The sequence below is a fragment of the Dasypus novemcinctus genome, chromosome X (assembly GCF_030445035.2).
Source record: "Dasypus novemcinctus isolate mDasNov1 chromosome X, mDasNov1.1.hap2, whole genome shotgun sequence".
Taxonomy (NCBI): domain Eukaryota; kingdom Metazoa; phylum Chordata; class Mammalia; order Cingulata; family Dasypodidae; genus Dasypus; species Dasypus novemcinctus.
In genome coordinates, this window is record NC_080704.1 from 91,703,349 (window position 1) to 91,726,107 (window position 22,759).

The 22,759-nt window shown below is 39.8% G+C and overlaps 1 pseudogene; it reads right to left on the reverse strand.

Annotated features, from left to right (window-relative positions):
* Positions 1–4,329: 4,329 nt before the first annotated feature.
* LOC101424206 (protein FAM217A pseudogene) lies at positions 4,330–22,464 on the reverse strand (annotated as a pseudogene).
* Between the last annotated feature and the right edge of the window lie 295 nt (positions 22,465–22,759).

A 22,759-nucleotide genomic window follows, 5' to 3' on the forward strand; every position in this document is an offset into this window, starting at 1 on the left:
GTTTATCCATTCATTTCTTGATGGACATTTGGGTTGTTTCCTCTTTGAGCTACTGTCAATAATGCTGCTCTAAAAAATTGGTGTATAATATCTGTTTGACCTTGCTCATTTTTAATTGTGTCTCCCAGGAACTTTTATCTCTCAAGCTAGCCCACACTCAGTCTCTTGCAGTTAGTCAAGTACCCTTTAAATATTACTACACAATGGTTGGCTTCAACAGTGCTTTTTTCTACAAGTAAGCCATGATTCTCTGTATCTTCTTATGATGGTGATTTTCCCCAACATCAATTCAATAAAAGATATAAGAAGGGTTTTTGATTTTCTGTTTTTGTACTTTTTTCTTGTTGTGAGAATGGGGGTGACTAATTAAAAGCTTTTTAAATGCTGAACAAGATGTTTGAAGCTTACTGGTAATTTTATTAATTCACCTTAATTTTAATTTTTAAAACATAGGATCCAGGATGGAAATAGTGTGGTAAAAAATTAAAAAATGTATATATCATGAATGATAACTGCAGTAAAAGGTGGTACATGTTTTCAAAAAAATAATTTGGTGATATGTGCTAAGTTCCGTAAACACAACTCAAAAATTCCACTTTTATGGGTTATCATAAGGAAATTATCAGAGTTGTACACAAAGATTTATATATAGTGATAAACATTGCAGCGTCATTTTTTAAATTTATTTTTATTTATTTCTCTCCTCTCTCAATGTTTTGTGATCACTGTCTGTTCTCTGCTGTGTGCTCTCTGTGTCTCCTCAACTTTTTTTCAGAAGGCATTGGCAATCAAAACTGGGACTTCCCATATTGGAGGAGGGCACCCAATCACTTGAGCCACTTCTTCTCCCTACTTGTTGTGTTTTCCTCATTGTGTTTCTTCTTTGCATCCTTTTCTTTGTCAGCTTGCCATATCAGCTCACTGTCTTGCTCATCTTCTTTAGGAGGCACCAGGAACCAAACCCAGGACCTCCCATGTGGTAGGTGGGTACTCAAATACTTGAACCACATCCACTTCTAACAGCATCATTTTTAATTGTGAAATATTTATAAACAACCCCTAAGTATCAAATTATGGGTTTTTAAAAAGAAATTATTTTGTTGTATACATACAATGGAATATTGCTTGGCTGTAAGAAGGAATAAAATACTGACACACAGGACAACATGGATTAATCTTGAAGACCTTATGTTGAGTGAAGCAAGCCAGTCACTAAAGGCTAAATATTAAATGACCTCATTGATATGACCTAAGCAAATTAAGCAGACTCACAGAGCTAGAGTCTGGAAGATAGGTTATCAGGAGACAGAAATTAAAGTGTAGTGAGTCGATGCTCACTATGGGCAAAACCTATGATAGAGTGGAAGGGAAATAGTTTGGTAGAGAATATGGGTGATAGTGGTGAAGGGATGTGAGAGAGGTTGATGGTGCTGGAATGTGAGAGTAAGCAAGATGGGGGAGGGTGTTGAGATATATGGACCTGATGGGAGGACAAGAAAGGAACAGGTGAATTCTTGGGATTTGTAGGTATTTGATTGAAACTACAATGGTTGGAATGCTTCTTTTGGCAAATATGGCAGGGGAGGGTCACAGGTACAGGGCATTGGTAGTGGGGTGATATGTGGGAATGGGTGCACCTGGAGCATACTTCTATAGAATATGAATGAGTTCATCTTGGCCTAGGGTTTTATCTCAGTGGGTGAAGACCCACACAATAAACAACAAAATATTAAACTTCTGTCTTGTGGAGTCCTGCTATGTTCTCAAATAGAAGAGCAAGAAAATCTCAAATACATAGGCAGCATTTATAAAACAAAACAGACCAGTATGTCAGGCCCTCAAATTTAATGCATGTGACCATGAACTTCATTGTTCAAAAATTGAAACACAGTGCTTGCCATAAGTTCTGAGGGGAAGGGGAAGGAAGAATGGGTGGGACATGGGCATCTTTGGAGCATTGGTGTTGTCCTGCATGATCTTGAAATGACAGATATAGGCCATTATACATTTTGTCAGAATTTATAAAAGTATATGGTGCAAAAGGAAAACCATAATGTAAACCACTGACTGTGATTAGTAGCAATGCTTCAATATTTCTTCATAAATATTTACAAATTTACCATACTCATGTAGGATGTTCTTGGTATGGGAAGATGAGATGGGGGATTGTAATGTATGGACCTGATGGGAGGACAAGAAATGAACAAGTGAATTTTCTTGGGATTTGTAGGTATTTGATTGAAACTACAATTTTTTGTATTTTTCAATGTGACTTTTCTGTAACCTAAAGCTTCTCAGAAAATAAAGTGAAAAAAAAGTAAGACATTGGTGGAACATAAAGAAGAAATTGACAATTTACATGAAAGATAGAGATGAAAGGGACAGTGCATTTTTTAAATTTATTTTTTGTTTTTGTTTAATTTTAATTTTATTTTTTAAATTTTATTGGATATGTTTTGGGGAAGATTTTGGGTTGCAGTGAGGTTGCACCTGTGTTAAGGGAGAGCAACTGGTCTGGGGTGTCAGTGGTGGGAGAATGTGGGCTTTTGGGTGCACCTGGGGCATGACTCTATGGAGTGTGAGTGTTCATGTGGTCATGGGTGATGTCTTGGTAGGTGGAGACCCACAGAATATCCCATGAATTTTGAATTCCCATACTGGCAAGTCCTGCAACATTACTCATAAAGTAGTGAGAATCTCTGGAGTACATAAGCAGTGCTTAGCAAAGGAGGGCAGATCAGTGTGCCAGGCCCTTAATATTTATGCTTGTACTTATGAGCTTTGTTCTTGTGAAATTGAAACTTGGCCTGGTAATATATATTGCCTAACCATTAACCTGCTGAGGTCCTGTTTGTTGCTCAAATATAACCTCTTTCTAAGCAAAACTCAGTGTATAAATTCACTCCCTTCCCCCTTATATGGAACATGACTCACAGGAATGTGCCACCCAGGCACTAAGAAATTAACACAAAGTGCAAACTAATGATGCATTTGGAAAAAAATCTAGACCAAAAAGAGGAAACATTAAATTTAAGTGAGTTTTCATGGGAAAGAGATTTCAAAGGTGTCAGGAGATCATTCCAGAGGTTATGCTTATGCACATCTCAGGAGGATTTCACTGTCAGCCACAGTAAACAGTGCCTCAAATGGGGTGATCTGGGGCCTCTAGAGATATCTAGACACTATAGGTAGGACAGACAACCCTAGGAAATCAGCACCCTGTAAGTGGACCTTACTTTGTAATATATGACAAACCATCTTCCCCAATGCATCAGAGTTAGACTCATTTATAATTTTCCTATACATGGTTCTTCTATATTTATTTGAACCTATAACTAGCAATATACCCATTAAATATATGTCACAGACAGTTAAATCTTCAAATATCAGGTGAACCTTGAATCTCAACAGATTGAAACAAATACCTACTCTCCAGTTCATCAGACTCACCCAGGACAACTAACAAAATGATGATGATGGACAATGCCTACCCCAAGAAACAGAGAGTATCTTCAACTGCAAGCTTGACAGTTCCATCCATCTGCCCCATGAGATTTAAGCCCCCTATCAAGTGGAAGCAGAGTTGGGCACTATCATCCCAAAATTCTCAAGGAAGAGGAATGAACAAACATAAAGGGACAATGCAACTATGGACAAAAGTAGATATTATAATTCTAGTAATGGAAAAACTTGTAATAAAGATATAAAGGCAGTGATCTCCAGGGTTCCAAAGGGGAAGGAAAGGGAACGGGAGGTGTAAAGTGGGACATTTTTGAGACACTGGAATCATTCTGCATGATATTACAATGATAGATATCAGCAATTATACATTTTGTCAAAATCTATAAAATTGTGCAAGGCAAAGTGTAAAACAATGTAAACTATAGACCATAGTTAGTAGCAAAGCTTCAAGACATGTTCATCAATTGCAACAAATGCACCACATTAATGAAAGATGTTAACAAGGGAAAATATGGGAATGGAAGTGGTGGGGTATAGGGGAGTTCCTTCTACACTTTTTCTATTATACCATCTATTGATGGAATTACAAAGGAAAATAGTAAAAAAAGAACAATTTTTTAAACGTAATGCCTTAGTTTACTAAGTGAAACATTTCTATGGAACATACAAAAGATTGTCAAATATGTCCTCATAAAAGTCCTGGAATTTGTAAAGAGACATCTCCACAGTGATTTTCACATGTTCCGCTCTATGTCATATCAAGCGATTTTCTCCTGTGTGTGTGAGTGTGTGTGTGTGTGTACATTCAATAGCTGTATTTTGTAATGATGAGCCATATTTTAGCTGGACTTCTTGGCAGAGTTTTGCTCATGATGAAAGGTATGGAAGAAGAAGATTATTTTTGTCAGTGGGTGGGCATTTATCCTTTACTATAAATGAATGAAATAAACAGTTCACCTTCTGAATATGGAAAGGTCTGTTAAATACTGTATTCTTTGATAAAGTTTCTTTTTGGTCCTCTGCATAATTTTTTCACTATGATTTTCTTGAAAAGACAAAAGCACAGGTGAAATTGGTATTGGAGACTTTGGTGGCAGACATCTTGTTGAGACCATTTTAACCAGTGATGGAACTGTTTGGGAAGTAGTAGGCTTGCTGGAGAGCTCTTGAAATGGATTTAAATTGGAGCTTTTGGGATTCTTAAAGTTGTCATAAATTGCATTCAACTGTTTGGTGGTGGATGAACTTTTTAGAGATGGTGACCTAGTATTCCACTTATATTTTCCAACTTTGCTCCAATTCCATTCAGACACATTTTGTTCAATCTTGCAAGACCCAGAATTATTCTTTTTTCTCAACTTTTATCTACAAAAGATGTCTGAAACCTCAAAGAATCAGAAAGTTATGACTGCCTCTAATCAGAAAGTTTTGACTGCCTCAATTTGGGTATAGCTTTGTAGGATGAAGGTTGTTCAGCAACTGTTGGAGTAAAGAGGTTAGGTTGTAATTTGGGGCTTTCTTTTTGTATAGTCAAATGTTTTATTCTTTCCTTTTCCAGGAAATAAGTAATTATGTGTTCAATAGAGCTTTCTGGGGGCTCCACTGTTACTTTCCAATTTTCCAATTTTGAGAATGCTAATCTATGCAAGTCCAAAATATTGAAATATGGAAAGAGAAAATCAGGATATGTGTATGTTTCACTTGGTTTTTGGTGAAAGATTCTTCAAAGTTTTCTATGGTTTCTGGCTTTAGGTTCAGTTCCATCTTTTTAAGATAGCTGAGTAAAGTATCATTTGTTTCTTTCATTTTGTGATAAATCAATTTTTTTATCTGTTAAATTTTCTTCTACACTGCTGTTTCCATATTTCAGATTCCAATTTAGAACAGAAAAGGTTTTACCATTGCTGTTTACTATTACAGGAGGCTCATTGCTGTCTTTAAAGATGTCTCCATCAGAATAGGGCCAGCCAAGCCCTGATGGCATCTGTTGCTGCAGTCGAGAGTATGAACCCACTTGCTTATCACCTAGTGCTTGTTAGTGAATAGTTCAGAGTGAAGAGCCTTATGGGGATTATTGGTTACAATAAAACCAGTTTCCTTTGAAGATTTTTTGAAATTCTTTTTCTCCACGGTGCTTTCTTCATTAAAAGGATAACTCCATAGCTGAAATATACCTTGTATACTATTCTGTTTTTATTTAATTTATTTGTATTGACTTTTTTAAAAAGATACATAGATCACACAAAATGCCATATTAAAAAAATATGAGGTTCCCATATTCCCTCCTCTCCACTCCCCTATTTCTCCCACATCAACAACCTCTTACATTATCGTGGCATATTCATTGCATTTTGATTAATACATTTCGGAGCACTGCTACCCTGCATGGATTATAGTTTATTTTGTAGTTAACACTCTCCCACATTTCATTGAGTGGGTTAAGGCAGGATAGAACATGTCCTGCATCTGTCGCTGCAGTATCATTCAGGACAAGTCCAAGTCCCGAAAATGCCCCCATATCACAACTCTTCTTCCTTCTCCCTGCCCTCAGCAACTCCAGTTGTCACTTTCTCCACACCAGTGGTACAATTTCTTACATTGCTAGAATCACAATAGTTCCACAGTAGAATACCAGTAAGTCCACTCTTTTTTATTTATTTATTTTATTGTCTTTTTTTAAAGGTAGACCACATAAAATGTTACTTTAAAAAATATAAGAAGTTCCCATATAAACCATTTCCCATTCCCCCACCGCCCACCACCCCCATACCTCCCACACTCCCCTCCCACATCAACATCCCCTTTCTTCAGTAAGGAACATTCATTGCATTTGGTGAATAAAGTCTGGAGCATGGCCACCCCACATGTATCATAGTTTACATTGTAGTTCACACTCTTCCCCAGTTCATCCAGTGGGTTATTGTTCCATTAAGGAATAAAACAGAGCTCCCCAGAATAGGAACTTAGCACTCCTTCAGTTGTTGTGTGTCACTCTATCCACTATCGGAAAATATCTACATACCCTATATGCATGCCCTGGAGAACTTCCTCCCGTCCGTGCATCCGCCACGAATGACACCCCACACCAGTGTCCCTCTTCCTCCCCTGCCATATTTGAACACCTCTGTGTCCTAAAGCTTCTTAAAAAATGAAGCCTAATATATTGACAAAATGTGTTCTTTTTTAAGCATGCTCTGACAAATTTCGAGCATCAGTTGTTCTACTGGAATTTTCAAATGCTTCACCTGCTACACTATCCCTTCCAGGTACAAGGCTTTTCTTTTCAGGAGCAGTGCTTCCGAATCAAAATTCCAGAGAGATAAGTTCTCCTGAGAGATGTTTGACACAGGTAGGGTGAAGCCACAGTTCCTACAATTTCTTCTATTTTGCTATAGCTGCTTCTATGTTTCTTTAACGTCCCCCACCCCCGGGCAGCAGCACCTCAGGCCCAGGGGTGCACCCCCAGCATCCTCTCTGAAGACCTGCTGCCTGGAAGTTTAGGAGTCTCCGAGTAGGGGTGGGCAGCTTGAGGGGCGCTGCCTCCGACTTGGCCTTCCAGGAGCGGGAGGAGAACAGGAGGGAGGGACTCGCTACTGTGGAGGGGCTGCTGGCTCCTGGAGCAGGGGTTGAAAGGAGAACCTGCCGGGACCTAGAGAAGTCAACTGGAGCTGGAACTGCGGCTCCCTGGGCGTTTCCTGAAGCCAGGTCTTGCGCAACTACAATCATTCAGGGGCGACTGCCCTGGCCCCCTTTTCCAGCAGCCCCACGTGTATTCTGTGGCTAAAGATCTGTCACCTGCAGCCCAGGCCTCAATCACTCTACTCTTGTCCAGTCTCTGAACCCATGCGATGGCTTAGACACCAAGAGACGAATCCCTAATATTTTTAATGAACATTTATGTAATCTAAAGCTCCTTTAAAAATAAAAAAATAAAACATATTTAAAAATAAATTATGGTATAATCATTGGATAGAATATCATGTAGTCATTATATATCATTTTAAAAATCTTTTATGACAGGATATTTTCATAATATGAAGTGAAAAATCAGATTCAAATCATATATTCAGTGATCTGAGTTCACTCCCATACATTTTATATGCACACACACAACTAATAAGAAGTATCTGAAATAAAATGTTAACAATATTTCTATATGGTAAGATTAGTGAATTTTTATTTTATGTTTTACATTTTTATTTATTTTTCATATTTCCTTCAGCTAATAAAAATTACCAGCTGGTGTTTACTATCACTCCTCATAACAATTTTGCATTTCATTATATTATTTAAAATTACACTTTGTGTGTTATATAGTTATTTGTTCAATATAAGATGTATGTTTTCTAATAGAATGGATTTGATGCAAGCACACATAGCTCCAGGGAAACGGGTGTACTTCAGTGGATAAATGCCTGCTTCCCATGTAGGAGGTCCTGGGTTCAATCCCTGGTACCTCCTCAAAAAATAAATAACTCCATACAAATCCAAGTTTATGTGGATGTTATTTGTTGGGAAAAAAAATCATGACTACTTTGAATAAATCTGTTGATTTTCTGAAATCCTGTTAATGCCATAGCACTTGTGAAAGGAGCTTTAATTATTGTAAGTTAAATAAAACAATGTTTTTATAATGCCAGTCTTGATGCTGTCTCTATCCCCTCAATTGATTCCCTGGGGAAACTGAGTGTGACACACCATCTTTCAGTCATGGAATAGGGGTGATTTCAGTATTGGCTTAGATTTTAGTCTAGAATCTCACGGATCCCTTAAAACTCAAAGAATTTGTGATCTTTGAGGTAGGTTCAATTCTTTTATTGAATATATACATGAGAGATTTTGGGAAAGTACCTATATTAGCTGATGTAATACATCACTGACTTTGTTGAAAGGTCTAATACAGTGTTTCATTTATTGGGATAATGTGATACCCAAAAATTCAAGATCTTTGAAGACAGATAAGGGTTTAAATTTTAGATTTACTTCAAGCTTTGGACAAGTCACTTATTTTCTCTGATCTTCATTTTCTTAGCTGTAAAATGGAGATAAGAATATCTACTTCATTCAGTTTTGTGAAGATCAATGCTCATGTATGTAAAGGCCCGGCACATAGTAGAGGGGCTCCAAAATAGTTATTGATATTAATGTAAGTGCAAGATTCCTTTGTCAGATAAGTCATAGGCCTGGTTACTTTAGTAGAATTAGTATCATCTAGTTTTAAATGTAACATATAACTTCCAAATTATTTTATGTGTTATGTCTAATGCTTGTTCACATGATTGCCATTCTTATGGCCCCACAAAATTCTATTGTTAAACATATTTTGTCACATCACAGATGAAACTACTCTCACTTAGGTTTTAATTTCAGAGTCACTAATTTGAAAACGATCGGGTACTCTAAAGAGTATCCCCAAATCATATAATAGCAGTTGGGATATGAATTTGCAGTTGAGTCTGTGATTTAGCAACAATTGATATAAAATATTGCTATCAAATGATTTATTATTGCCTACAGCTTTGCTCAATAGTATAAGTAACTCTCTTAAATATGTATATATTTGTGCAAAAATTTGAATCAAAATTTGCTTGCTCTAGAAAAGACTAATTTAATGTTATTGCTAAAAATTGCCCTTACCATGGAGTGAGGAGTAGGGGAAGACACAAGGACCTGATATTGCAAACATAGAGGAAATCCAAATCTGAAGAACTATACTTCACAGCTAAACACATGTAGGCTAGGCCTAAAGCACAAAGACTGCTTATCAGCCTTTCAAAAGCTTAAATTATTACACACAGTGCAAATGTTTCATAGAGAATTTAGCGCAGAATGCTTGGGTTAGTAGTAAATCTACTAATTCAACCTAATATCCAAAGGGCTATGACTAGATTTTTTTTTTGGGGGGGAGCATGAATTTACAATGCTTTTCATCATTTAGAGCCTCCAACGGCTGTAAATAGGCATAAGATATAATGAGATCTGGGAAGATGTTACTATATTCTTAGGTCAAAATTTGCAGCCCGGTCTCTTTTTGGACTCAAAGGGATGGTTTCCTTGAAGTGATAATATTCTTTATTGATTGACTCTACAGACTGCTTTCAGAGTTCACAATATTTATTTTAGATATAGTAGTATTACTATTGATTGCCAAATCTGCAAGAAAGATATTCATGTCAATCCAGCTAAGATAATTTCTACATTCCCCTCGCTTTTTATTTACAGCTTTAATAAATATATTATTTTATCAAAGAAAGACAGAATATTAACATTATCATAATGGCCAGTAAGTGCTGTCAATGCATCATTGAACTAGCAGTGTTTCTAAATGGCTTTTTTGAAACCAGAAAGTTTTAAGAAAGCATAATAAAACAAAGTTTGCAATGTGTGCTTATTTAAAACTCCTTCCACCATTTCTAGCTGAGAATACAGATGGTGGAGCACAAGAGTTCCTGGCAATTTCTAAAGTTACAATTTTATTCACTGAAAAAGCATCTTGATCCAGGGCACTCAACAGGAATCCCTGAGCATGCATATTTTTTTTTTTTATTTTTAAATTTTTTTTTAATTTTTTAATTTTTTATTGACTTTGTAATAATATTACATTAAAAATATATATGTGAGGTCCCATTCAACCCCACCCCCCCACCCCCCCCTCTCCCCCCCCCCAACAACACTCGTTCCCATCATCATGACACATCCATTGGATTTGGTAAGTACATCTTTGGGCACCTCTGCACCTCATATACATTGGTTCACATCATGGCCCATACTCTCCTCTATTCCATCAAGTGGGCCCTGTGAGGATTTACAATGTCCGGTGATTACCTCTGAAGCACCATCCAGGGCAGCTCCATGTCCCGAAGACGCCTCCACCTCTCATCTCTTCCTGCCTTTCCCCATACCCTTTGTCCATTATGTCCACTTTTCCCAATCCAATGCCACCTCTTCTATGTGGACATTGGATTGGTTGTGTCCATTGCACCTCTATGTCAAGAGGAGGGTCAGATTCCACCTGGATGCTGGATGCAATCCTCCCATTTTCAGTTGTAATCACCTGAGCATGCATATTAAATATCACTTATGCTTCTAACTGGACTATCCACCTTATAAAAGAATTTTTTTAAGGTTATTTATTTATTTATTTCTCTCCCCTTCCCCCCAACCCCGTTGTCTGTTCTCTGTGTCTATTTGCTGCGTTGTCTTTGTCTGCTTCTGTTGCTGTCAGCGGCATGAGAATCTGTGTTTCTTTTGGTTGCTCATCTTGCGTCAGCTCTCTGTGTAGGTGGCACCATTTTTAGGCAGGCTGCACTTTCTTTTGCACTGGGCAGCTCTCCTTATGGGGTGTACTCCTTGCACGTGGGGCTCCCCTATGCGGGGGACACCCCTGAGTGGCAGGGCACTCCTTGCGCATCAGCACTGCCCATGGGCCAACTCCACACAGGTCAAGGAGGCCCAGGGTTTGAACCGTGGACCTCCCATGTTGTAGATGGATGCCCTAACCACTGGGCCAAGTCCGCCACCATAAAAGGCTTGTTCTCAGTCTGTTTCACCCTTTTCTTGTACTTCCTGGCATTGGGTAATGCACTTTCCCCAGACACTTTTCAAAGAAAGATCTTCATGCAGAACACTTGATGCATATACATCTATTTTAAAAACCACATGTTCTGCAAATTTTGTTTTTATGAAATGAAATATGGTTTAAGTTTGTATCAATCAAAAGGTGGGTTTTGTTGGAAGCACTTATGTCAAAGTGCAAAAGGTTTCATATACAATGAAGGTTTACCTCCCTTCTTTCTCTTGTGGTCTGAAGAAGAGAAAGTAATAAAACAGACTTTTAGCCGCAACAGCAGTTACTTATCTCAGACATTTCTTCGGAACATCTGTGTTAGTACTGAGTATCAGTATAAGGTTAAAAATGGTGGTTGACTTCTTAAAGACAGGAGAAATTTTTGATTCTTTAAATTAAAAATCCAAATATTTCCCATTCATAAATATACTTGTTGCATTTTTGTTTTATTTTGGTGTTAACTACTCAGATTTAAAATGCCATCAATTTGGTTTTTCCTCCATAGCCTGTCATTAATGAAATCAGCAAGGATTAACTGAGCACTCCCCTTATTCAAGGCGTAATAGAATCTTTGTGAAGGATTCAATGGTACCAGCATGTTTGTTTTCATGAAAATTATTGTACAACCTTGATAAGAAGTCAAAGTGAGATAAACATACATGAGATGCTAAAATAGAAAATAATAGTTTATAAGTTACTATTGTGCAAGGACCCAGAGTTGTTGAGTTATAGTATCAGTATTGCTGCCTATTAGATTTTCATTGACCAAAAGTTTATTGAGCACTTTTTAAAATTTCCATTTAATGACTTTGGGATAACTTAATCTTTTACCTGCTTCCTTTTTGAGTTTCTTGTGAAGATCTACAAGATAATATCCTTAGTAAGTTACATAAATATGTAGAAACGTAAGAAATGGGTGCCAAAGCATGAAGGGGTAGTTTTTTTTTTTTATTATTGATTCTGTAAAAATATTACATTTAAAAAAAATATATGAGGACCCATTCAACCCCACCACCCCCACCCTACCACTCCCCCCCCCCCCCCCAGCAAAACTCATTCCCATCATCATGACACATCCATTGCATTTGGTAAGTACATCTTTGGGCACCTCTGCACCTCATGGTCAATGGTCCACATCATGGCCCATACTCTCCCCCATTCCATCCAGTGGGCCCTGTGAGGATTTACAATGTCCGGTGATTGCCCCTGAAGCACCATCCAGGGCAGCTCCAAGTCCCAAAGACGCCTCCACATCTCGTCTCTTCCTGCCATTCCCCATAACCATTAGCCACCATGTCCACTTTTCCCACACCAATGCCATCTTTTCTCTGTGGACATTGGATTGGTTGTGTCCATTGCACCTCTATGTTAAGAGGAGGCTCAGATTCCACATGGATACTGGATGCAATCCTCCTGCTTTCAGTTGGAGGCAATCTAGGGTCCATGGTGTGGTGGTTGTCCTTCTTCAACTCCATTTTAGCTGAGTGAGATGAGTCCAATAAATCAGATTGTAGGTGCTGAAGTCTTTTGAGGCTCAGGGCCTGGCTATCACTTTGTCAGTCCAGAGATTCAGATCCCCTAAATATATCTTAAAGCCCAACACCAACTACAACTCCAGCACAGTAGCATGAAAGTCTTATGAAGAGAGATCCCATCTGAGTCCAGATTCATCACACATAAACACCAGCTCCAAAGAAGGACCATCTGATATGGCAGTTAACCCCATCCTCCATGACCATAGCACCCATGGATCTCTTTAGCCCTCAAAGGAACCAATACCTGGGGGTTGTACCTACTTTATCTGTCTTTTAGACTCTGCTCAGTTGTGCATAAGGGCAATCCTTCTGACAGCCTCCAGACTCTTTTTTAGAGACTCATAGCCATATAAACTCACTTCTCCTTTCCATTTCTCCCTTACATTAGGTCAAACAGCATTTTAAAGTCATGTTATTTTATGTAGACAGGGATATTCTGCTGATCCGCATTGAACCTTCCTTTCCAGGTCATTTTCCAGTTGCATCATCAGTTGGTAGTTGATAGTGATCCCTCGGTGCCAGGGAGGCTCATCCCCGGGTGTCATGTCCCACCCTGGGGGGAAGGCATTGCATTTACATGCTGAGTTTGGCCTCGAGACTGGCCACATTTGAGTAACATGAAGGCTGTCAGTAGGAAATTCCCAGGCACAATGATGCTCTAGGCCTTGTTCTTATTTCAGGCATATCAGCTCACAAGCATAGTCATTAGCGTCAGGGGCTCACTGTTGGACCCTCATTCCTTCCCGGTCCTTGCTGCTGCACCTGGGAGACTGTCGCTGCTCCCCAAGGGACCACCACAGAGCAGCACCAGACAGTAACCCAGTACCCCCCCGGCTGTAGTTTTTAATTGTTGCCACTATGAGTATATCCAAACATTACCATGCACCCTGGACATATGTCCTGTATAACTCCCTGTCAGCCATATATCGCCTGTCAATAGCATCCTATACCAGTATTCCTCCATTGCCATTGTTGAACCATTCTGTATCCATAACTTCCTGAGAATTGAAGCCCAATATAATGTCAGGGTCCCTTACTAGCAAACTGGCATATAGCGATGGGTTTAAAGGTTAGATATAGAATACGTGTTGACTTGGAAAAAATTCTACATCCTATCTTTTTCTTTTTTTTCCCCCCTAATTGTTGAACTTCTCTTAACAAGAGCCCTAGACCACAGCAATTCATATATATAATATACAGCACTCCCACACATCCATCACAAAACCTTTTCCCTTCCACAGCGATACTCTTACACCCTATTCACATCATATTTACTTAAATTGATGTACAGAATCTGAGACAATAGCTTTCAAACAAGGTGACATCTGTGCTTCCATTGTGGTGCCTACTTTAGGATACACAGTTTTCTAATTTTTTAGTATCCTATGATTTACATTATGGTTTACATTATCAGTCTGTTGTCTCCTATATATTATGGTGTAATATTACATGTTTTATATCCATCCTTGTGTACTCTCGCGAAACTCCTCTCTTACCCTCCATTTACCTTGGTTCCACACATTTAACATCCATTTTCCCATCCACCTTGGTGCCCACGGTGATAGCCAACCTCCGTTTCCCGAGGAGCCACGTCCAGAGATAGTTGGAATAGTGTTCAGGGCCTAACTTGCTCAACTCCCCCAATGCCCTGGGAGCCACCCTTTCTCTCGAGAGATACAGTTCCCTCTATTTGATGGCATTAGTCCTCCCCAGGATGTGGGTCCACCCCCACTCTCACTCCTTGGATCTCTACCCAATGGTGCCACCCACTCTGGCAAAATGAGCATTCAGACATTCCCCAGGAGCCCGTCCCGCATTGGACCATCCCCTCCGAGGATTCTAAACAGGTAACCCTCTTAATTATATTTTGATATGATTTTCTCAGCATTTTACTCTCCACCAACACCTGACACTCTCCTATGTTCATGTGCTACCCTTCCCTCCCCCCACTTTTGGGCAATATTACCCATCTGCCCATCCCCGGCCACCCTCAAACCCGCAAAGCCCCTCCCAAAGGCAACCCCTTGCCCCCATTTTATCTCTTCTTTGTGTTCATACTTACCACCAGCTTGTCATAAATTCCACCCCTGCAGACGTCGGCTCACTTCCTTCCTCCACCCCCCGATTTCCTGTAAGCCTATCGTCCAGTCTCTTGCTCTCTGAGGCAGCTTGCTTATTTTATATCATTGAGGTCATGTAGTATTTGTCCTTCAATGCCTGGGTTGCTTCACTCAACATAAGGTTCTCAAGATTCATCCATGTTATCACATGTGTTTGTAGTGTACTTGTTCTTATAGCCGAGTAGTATTCCATTGTGTGTATATACCACATTTTATTGATCCACACATCTGTTGATGGGCATTTGGGTTGATTCCAACTTTTGGCAATAGTGAACAATGCTGCTATGAACATTGATATGTATATATCGGTTTGTGTCCTTGTTTTCAGTTCTGCTGGGTATATACCCAGCAGTGGTATTGCTGGGTCATATGGCAAATCTATGGCTAGTTTTTTCAGAAACCGCCATACTGTCCTCCAGAATGGTTGGATCCTTCTGCATTCCCACCAGCAGTGGATGAGTGTTCCCCTTTCTTCACATCCTCTCCAGCATTTGTATTTTTCTGTTTTTTTCATAGCTGCCAATCTTATGGGTGTAAGATGGTATCTCATTGTAGTTTTGATTTGCATTTCCCTGATAGCTAGACATTTGGAGCATTTTTTCATGTGCTTTTTAGCCATTTGTATTTCTTCTTTGAAGGAGTGTCTGTTTAAATCTTTTTCCCATTTTTTAAATGGGTTGTTTATCTTTTTATTTTCAAGATATAGTGCGGTCACCCCTCGGGCTGAAGTGTGGTTTGCTGGCCTGGCGGGGGAGCGGCCACGGCAGGCCAAGCCGCTGCCCCCATAATAGGGTGGCTGGTCGGACTCACCGCCACCCCTGAAGGGAGCTCGGCATGGGCGTAGAGTGCCCTCGGGTCTCCCCTTCTCGGCAGCCATGCTTCCGCGGCCGCCCCTCCTCCCGGATGGCGCCACACGATGCCTGTGGGGTGGCACCCTTCTTCTTCTTTCTCCCTGCGCAGGCGTGGGCGGAAAAATCCAGTCTGCCCTTTTCCCTTCCCCCGACAGCAGCAACAGCCAGGCGTGGGCGGAAAAATCCAGTCTGCCCTTTTCCCCTCCCCCGACAGCAGCAACAGCCAGGCGTGGGCGGGAAACTCAAGTCTGCCCTCTACCCCAGCAACAGCAGCCACCAATCCCTAAACCCTGCCCCTTCCCCCAGCAACAGCGACAGCCAATACCTAACCACCACCCCTCCCCCGTCCAGTACTGCCCACTGACCTTTCGCCGGCAACCAATCAGAACAGGGCGTGACTTCGACCAATCAGCCTTCCCCAGCCCCTATAAAACTGTTGCCTCTCCCTCAATAAAGTGGACTTGCGTGTTTACCTTGTCTCCGCGGTAGTTCTTCTGCCGTGCGCCCTCCAGTCCTGAGAGCCCCCGACAAGGGCCTGGCCTCCCTTGTCCCCAGTTTGTCGCCTGCTTCTCCGGGCGACCCCTTCGTCGCCAGCTTCGCCGGGCGACCCCGTCAGCCAAACTGCGCAACCCCTTGTGAAACCGATCCCTCGTCTGCTGCCAGACTGACCCCTCGTCCCAAGTGGGACCGACCCCTCGTCCCAAGCGAGACCGACCCCTCGTCCACAGCCAGACCGCACCTCTACCGACCGAGCAAGCCGCCGCAATATAGGAGTTCTTTATATATGCAAGTAATAAGTTTCTTATCAGATATATGGTTGCCAAATATTTTCTCCCACTGTGTGGGCTCCCTTTTTACTTTCTTGACAAACTCCTTTGAGGTGCAGAAGGCTTTAATTTTGAGGAAGTCCCATTTATCTATTAGTTCTTTTGCTGCTCGTGCTGTTGGTGTGATATTCATGAATCCATTTCCTATTACAAGGTCCTGTAGATGTTTCCCTACACTGCTTTCTAAGGTCTTTATGGTCTTGGCTCTTATATTTAGGTCTTTGATCCATCTTGAGTTGATCTTTGTATAAGGTGTGAGATGGTAATCCTCTTTCATTCTTCTATAAAAGGCTATCCAGTTCTCCAGACACCATTTGTTGAATAGGCCATTCTCTCACAGTTGAGAGGGTTTGGTGGCTTTATCGAATATTATGTGGCTATATATGTGAGGTTCTATATCAGCGCTTTCAATTCGATTCCATTGGTCTGTGTGTCTGTCCTTATGCCAATACCATGCTGTTTTCACCACCATAGCTTTGTAGTATGTTTTGAAGTCAGGTAGTGTGATTCCTCCAATTTTGTTTTTCTTTTTCAGTATGTCTTTGGCTATTCGGGGTCTCTTTCCTTTCCACCAAATCTATGTCCAGACACTTCCTGCCCTGCAAAAATCCTGAAAAAGCCCGGCCTCAGAGAATCTCCAGCAGTGCCCAGCCTCCTTTTCCCACGAGTGACCGCAAGGCAAGTTCACTCAGCCACCATCTTGGCCCCTCCTCCAAGGGGTATTTTAAGCCTGGTTTATATTTTACCATCCAAAAAATGCTTGGTAAATGAAAATTGCATCTCACAAACATTTTGTAGGGTGTCATTATTAATCCACATATGATTATACAGTGTTGCTTTTTTGTCATTGTTTTTTGATTCATAAATTAACCCATTTGAATGAATGAGTTACAACACATAGTTGGTAGATTCATAGGAACTTAATTGTAGTACACTGAAAATTAAGTAGGAAATAAATGAATGGCTGTGATAATTAACTGTTGGGGGAAAAGAGGTGTGCAGAACAACTCACTGAGAGTATAAATATACAATACTAGACAACCTCAACAGACATAAAATGTGAGTGCTTTAAGGAGACAAAAGTCATTCTAGTCAACTGCTTCTTCCTAAATCACCAAACAATTACATTAAAACAATAGAAAATGCCTTGGTTGAGATATAGAATGAAAGTCTTAACAGTGGTTTGTAGTTGGAATTGCTCATACAGCAAGGTAAGCTCTAGCTAGGACTTATTAAACACTTCTAGTAGAGTCAATTGGCTGGGAGTGAAAACTCTCTTTATACTGGAAGCAGACTGATTTACTACTGGGGTGTGCTGATGATAGGGTTTTGACATCTATCACCCTTCTCATTGCTAGTGTTGTAGAAGTTGAGAGAGGTTCAGTTATTTGCATATAGAAAGGCCAGGACTCAGGAATGATTTTGAGGAGGAAAAATGGTTTATTGACAGCCGGCCAGACTTGGGAGATTTCTGTTGCAAACCCGAGCACCGAACAAGAATTTTTAGTTCTTTTTATATGAGAAAGGGCTAAATCATTCTTTGTTACAGTGTTCAATAGGTTTGAATTAGCATATATATCTTTCACATCCTAGGTAAGCTTTTAGTATGGATTTCATACATTCTAGATAAGCTTTTAGTACATTTGGTTTGCATTTTTCCTGAATATTTAAAGTTTAGAGAGTTTCCATTGATGAACTGTTTCCTGGGACTGGAGTCATTGCCATGGGTACCAAAGGCAAGGCTGCAGCCTCTCACTATTCCACACCCACAAGTCAGGACAGACAGTTAGGTTAAGGTTATCTCCAAAGAGACAAAGAGCCTCCTACCCATAGCCCACAATACTAGGATTGATTGAACCCGTTTAGCTTTTCAGAGGGGTGTCCCGTTCCTCCAGGATAGGTTGAGAATTTATCTTGGTTGGTAATGTTAGGCTATCTCCTTGTAAATTTTGTTATAGTATGGTATCTTTTAGAACTCCTTCCCTCTTCCTCATTATCTCTTGTATTCTGTTTCTCCTTTTTCTGTGTGGAATAGTTTTCAGGAGCCATTGTCATTCCAATAGCGGTAAACAAAATTCCTCTTTTTGGTCTATATTAGTTTCCAAATGGATAAGTGCAACAAACAAAATTGAGCATCCTCCTAGGCCAAGTAGGACAAATTGGCAGGGGAAGCAAAATTCAGATTCATTCTTTGTAAAGATTGCATGAGATATCAAAGTAATGCATGACAACTTTTCTCTAGTAATTCAGAAGTAGTACATTTTCTGGTTATCCAAATAGCACATTATGAAATGAAAAACCTTACATAAGATACAGAGAACTTTCCATAAAATATATACCTACAATTTGAAAATGGATTTTTAACTCTTCATAAAATTACCAAAGTGCCATAAATGCATATAGCCAAACATGAAGTTTTCTTAAAACATGAAATCCTGCTACCATATGATGGAGTTTAGAGTCTTTAGAGTTTGAATACTAAATAACAACTAGTCCCTAATTGGTAATTTACAGTATGTTTAGAGCAAATTTTCTTTTGAAATTTGGTGGTGGGGATGGGGAGGGGAGTGGAGATCATTTAACCCTAAAGGACTTTTATAACATTCATGGAATTTATCCATAAAAATGCAAATACACACATACACAAAATTTAGGATCTCATTCAGGAAGATTATGGAACCATTGAAATCTCTCTATGAATCCAGTTTTTAAGGATACCTGGCTCTGAGTGCCTTTTTCCCTATACACCTCTGAGATTCCCAGATAGTTGAGTCAGGAGGACTAAGTAAGCAGGATTTTCAGGGACATTTGGCACAGAAGACAAAGCATAACCTTTTTAATAGAAGCCAACAAACCTCACTTTTTACAGATTACATAATATTTAGCTTAATGATATTGTGCAGTCTTTCTCAGGTTTTCATTTTCATTCTTAGGTTAATCACTTCAATTTAAACTAAACAGGCCTGATAATCTCTCCTGCAAAGAAGCAGCTGGGCAGCGTTGGAGGTTGTTCAGGACCAGGCTGTTTTGGGAGTTTTCAAAGGCAGGAGGTGTCTGGACATTGATTTGGTGGGAAGGTAACAGAGAAAATTCATCGATAATATATAATTGAGTCTATATTACACGGAGGTGGGAGCTGCACTCAGGATGCTCCCTCCTGGGGTGGCTGGAGCCACGGCACCGGCGCTGCGGTGGCGATTTCTGGAAGCTCTGTGGTACTGGGGAATTCATAAGCCCTGAGTGGGCTATTGGGGGGTTAAAAGGACAGGAGGCCTTTGCAGACCGATTTGGGGAGACAAACAGGAGTTTTATTGTGAAGCGGGGAATTTTTGATTGCGGACACAAATAATAGCACTTCCTCCTAGAGCCCCACCCCCCCAAGCCCAGATGCTGATCTGCAGCGGACTTAAATTGCTAGCAATAAAGAGATGGCACCAGGGGGCTGTTACAGGTTCTGGCAGGGTGGGAGACGTCTGGAAGCAGATTAGGGGAATATTTTGCGAAGCGTGGGAATTTTGGTTTTGTACTCTGTTATCGGTGCTTCCGGCTGGAGCCCCACCCCTAGGCCTGGCTACTGATCTGCATCATTAAATTGGCTGCAGTGTAGAGGCGCCCCCAGGTGGCCATTCTGGGGGCTTACAGGGTGAGAGATGTCCTGAACCCGAATTGATGATACAACCAAAGAAGAGACCCCAGTGAGTGAGTGAATTGCGGGGTTAAGACACATAAGATAGAGTTTGTGGATGTGACCTCATCCATAGGGCTGGAACCCAGCTGTGGGGATCCCTGAAGGCTGTATTGCCCTGTGGTGCTCCCAGGCTCCCTGTTAACCAGATTTGAGATTGCCAGGTCTGAGTCCCCTAAACTCTGGTGGCCCACACCCCAGAGACTCACACCTCTTGATCTCAGACTTTCCATCCCTGAATCGATCATGCCCTGAGGTCCATCTGAGGTCTTTGAATGTCCTAGCCCTCAATGTTTGTGTTTATTCTTTTTTGTTTGGTTTTGTTTTGTTTTTATTTTTATTTTATCTTGTTTTTTATTTCTTTAATGTCCTGATTGCTAACATTGCATTATCTCCTAGTCTTTTCTCCCAGCGTATCCCCCAATGTCTTTTTTGTTTTTTTTTCTGTTTTTTTCAGTTATTTAGGTTTTTTTTGTTGTTGCTCTTGTTGTTGTGATTGTTCTATATCTTTTTTTTTCTTTTCCCTACTTGTTCCCCTCCTTTTATCCACTCCCTTTTTCTTTCTTCGTTTCTTCTCTTTTTTCTTCTCTCTCTTGTCTCTCATTTTCTTCTTATTTTATTTTATCTTAATTATAAAATACGCACTGCAGGGAACACCTCATATTTCTCATATTTGCTGGGTTTCCTCATCCTCCACTGCCTCATTTCTGTGAGAATTGATTTTGGCTACCTACACAATCCCCTTTCCCCTACATCTTGATATCCCCCATTATCTACTGTCTCTCCTATATCCCACCTCCTTTTCTTTGATCCCCAAAGTGCCTAACTCTTAATTTTTAATATCTTTGTTTTGTTTTCTGTCTTTTATTCACTCTTGAAACTATTGCCTTTCTTTTCTCTTTACCTCTCTCATGAAAACAATAGCTTTTTAATTCATACCATATTCCTCCCATATTTAGTTGACTACCTCATTATAGGTACTCTACCTACAGCTATAACTCTACACAACTTACATGAATCTAATATCCATCCTTCCAGATATCATATTGTTGCTCTGTTCACATTTATCACCAATACTACTTTACAATTTTTCCTTGTTTACACAATTTCCTTTTCCTGGCCCTAATACTTTCCTTTAAAGTGAACTCAACCAGCAATAAGAAATTAGAATAAGAAGAACAAAATGAAAAAGAGAAGATATAACACTTATGCAAAAATAACAGCTAATTAATCCTCAAGACTAGACAAAGAAGCTAAGCAACTGATTAAACCAGTCAAGATAAAATGATGACCAGACAGCAAAAAAAATCTACAAAACAAACCACTAATCAGGAAAACATGCCTGAACACAATGAACAAACTAAAAACCAGGAAAGGGAGCAGAACTTCGCACAAGTAATTAAAGATTTCAGAACGTTTATCCCTGACAAATTTAATGAAGTAAAGGATGAGGTTAAAAACATGAAGACAACACTTGGAGGGGAAATGGCAGACATACACAAAACAATAACAGATATGATGGGAAGGAACACCACAGTTCAAGAAATCAAAAATACACTTGCAGCAAATATCAGCAGACTAGAAGAGGCAGAGCAGAGAATTAGTGATGTGGATGGCAGTACATCAGAAATCAAACAGATAATAGAATTGGTTGATAAAAAGATTGAAAAAATCCAGCTAGGACTTAGGGAACTGAATGACAATGCAAAAAGTTCAAACATAAGTATTATAGGCATCCCAGAAGGAGAAGAGAAGGGAAAGGGGTCAGAAGGAGTGTTGCAGGAAATAGAGGCTGAAAACTTCCCAAATCTACAGAAAGAGACAGATGAACATATCCAAGAAGTACAGTGGACCCCAATTGTCATAAACCCCAACAGGCCCACCCCAAGACATATACTTGTCAAATTATCCAACTTTCAAGACAAAAAGAAAATTATAAAAGCAGCAAGAGAAAAGAAAACCATCACATACAAGGGAAACTCCATAAGATTAAGTGCTGATTTCTCATCTGAAACCATGGAGGCAAGAAGGCTGTGGTATGATATAGTCAAGGTACTCAAAGAAAAAAATTTCCAACCAAGAATACTCTGTCCAGCTAAACTAGCATTCTAAATTGAATGAGAGTTCAAAATATTCACAGATAAACAGAAACTGAAAGAGTATGCCAACAAGAAACCTCCCCTTCGAGAAATTCTAAAGGCAGTTCTGCAGGAAGAAAGGAAAAAACAGGACAGGCAGAATTGGAGGAGAGTGTAAGAGCAACAAAAAAGACATAAAGAGAAGGGAAAATAAAATAAACAAAATATGACAAACACAAGTCGACTCAAAATATGGCTAACACAAATAATTCCTTGGAAGTAATAACACTGAATGTCAATGGATTAAACTCACCTATCAAAAGATTCAGACTGGGACATTGGGTAAGCAACTGTGACCCATCTATATGCTGTCTACAAGAGACACATCTTAGACCCAGAGACTCATGGAGGCTGAAAATGAATGGTTGGAAAATAATCATACAAGAAAACAATAACCAAAAAAAGACAGGAGTAGCTATATTAATATCAGACAAAATAGACTTTAAATGCAAAACAATTGTGAGAGACAAAGAAGGATACTAGATATTAGAGAAAGGGAAAATCTGTCAAGAAGATCGAACAATCATAAATATTTATGCTCCTAACAAGGGTGCCTCTAAAAACCTGAGGCAAA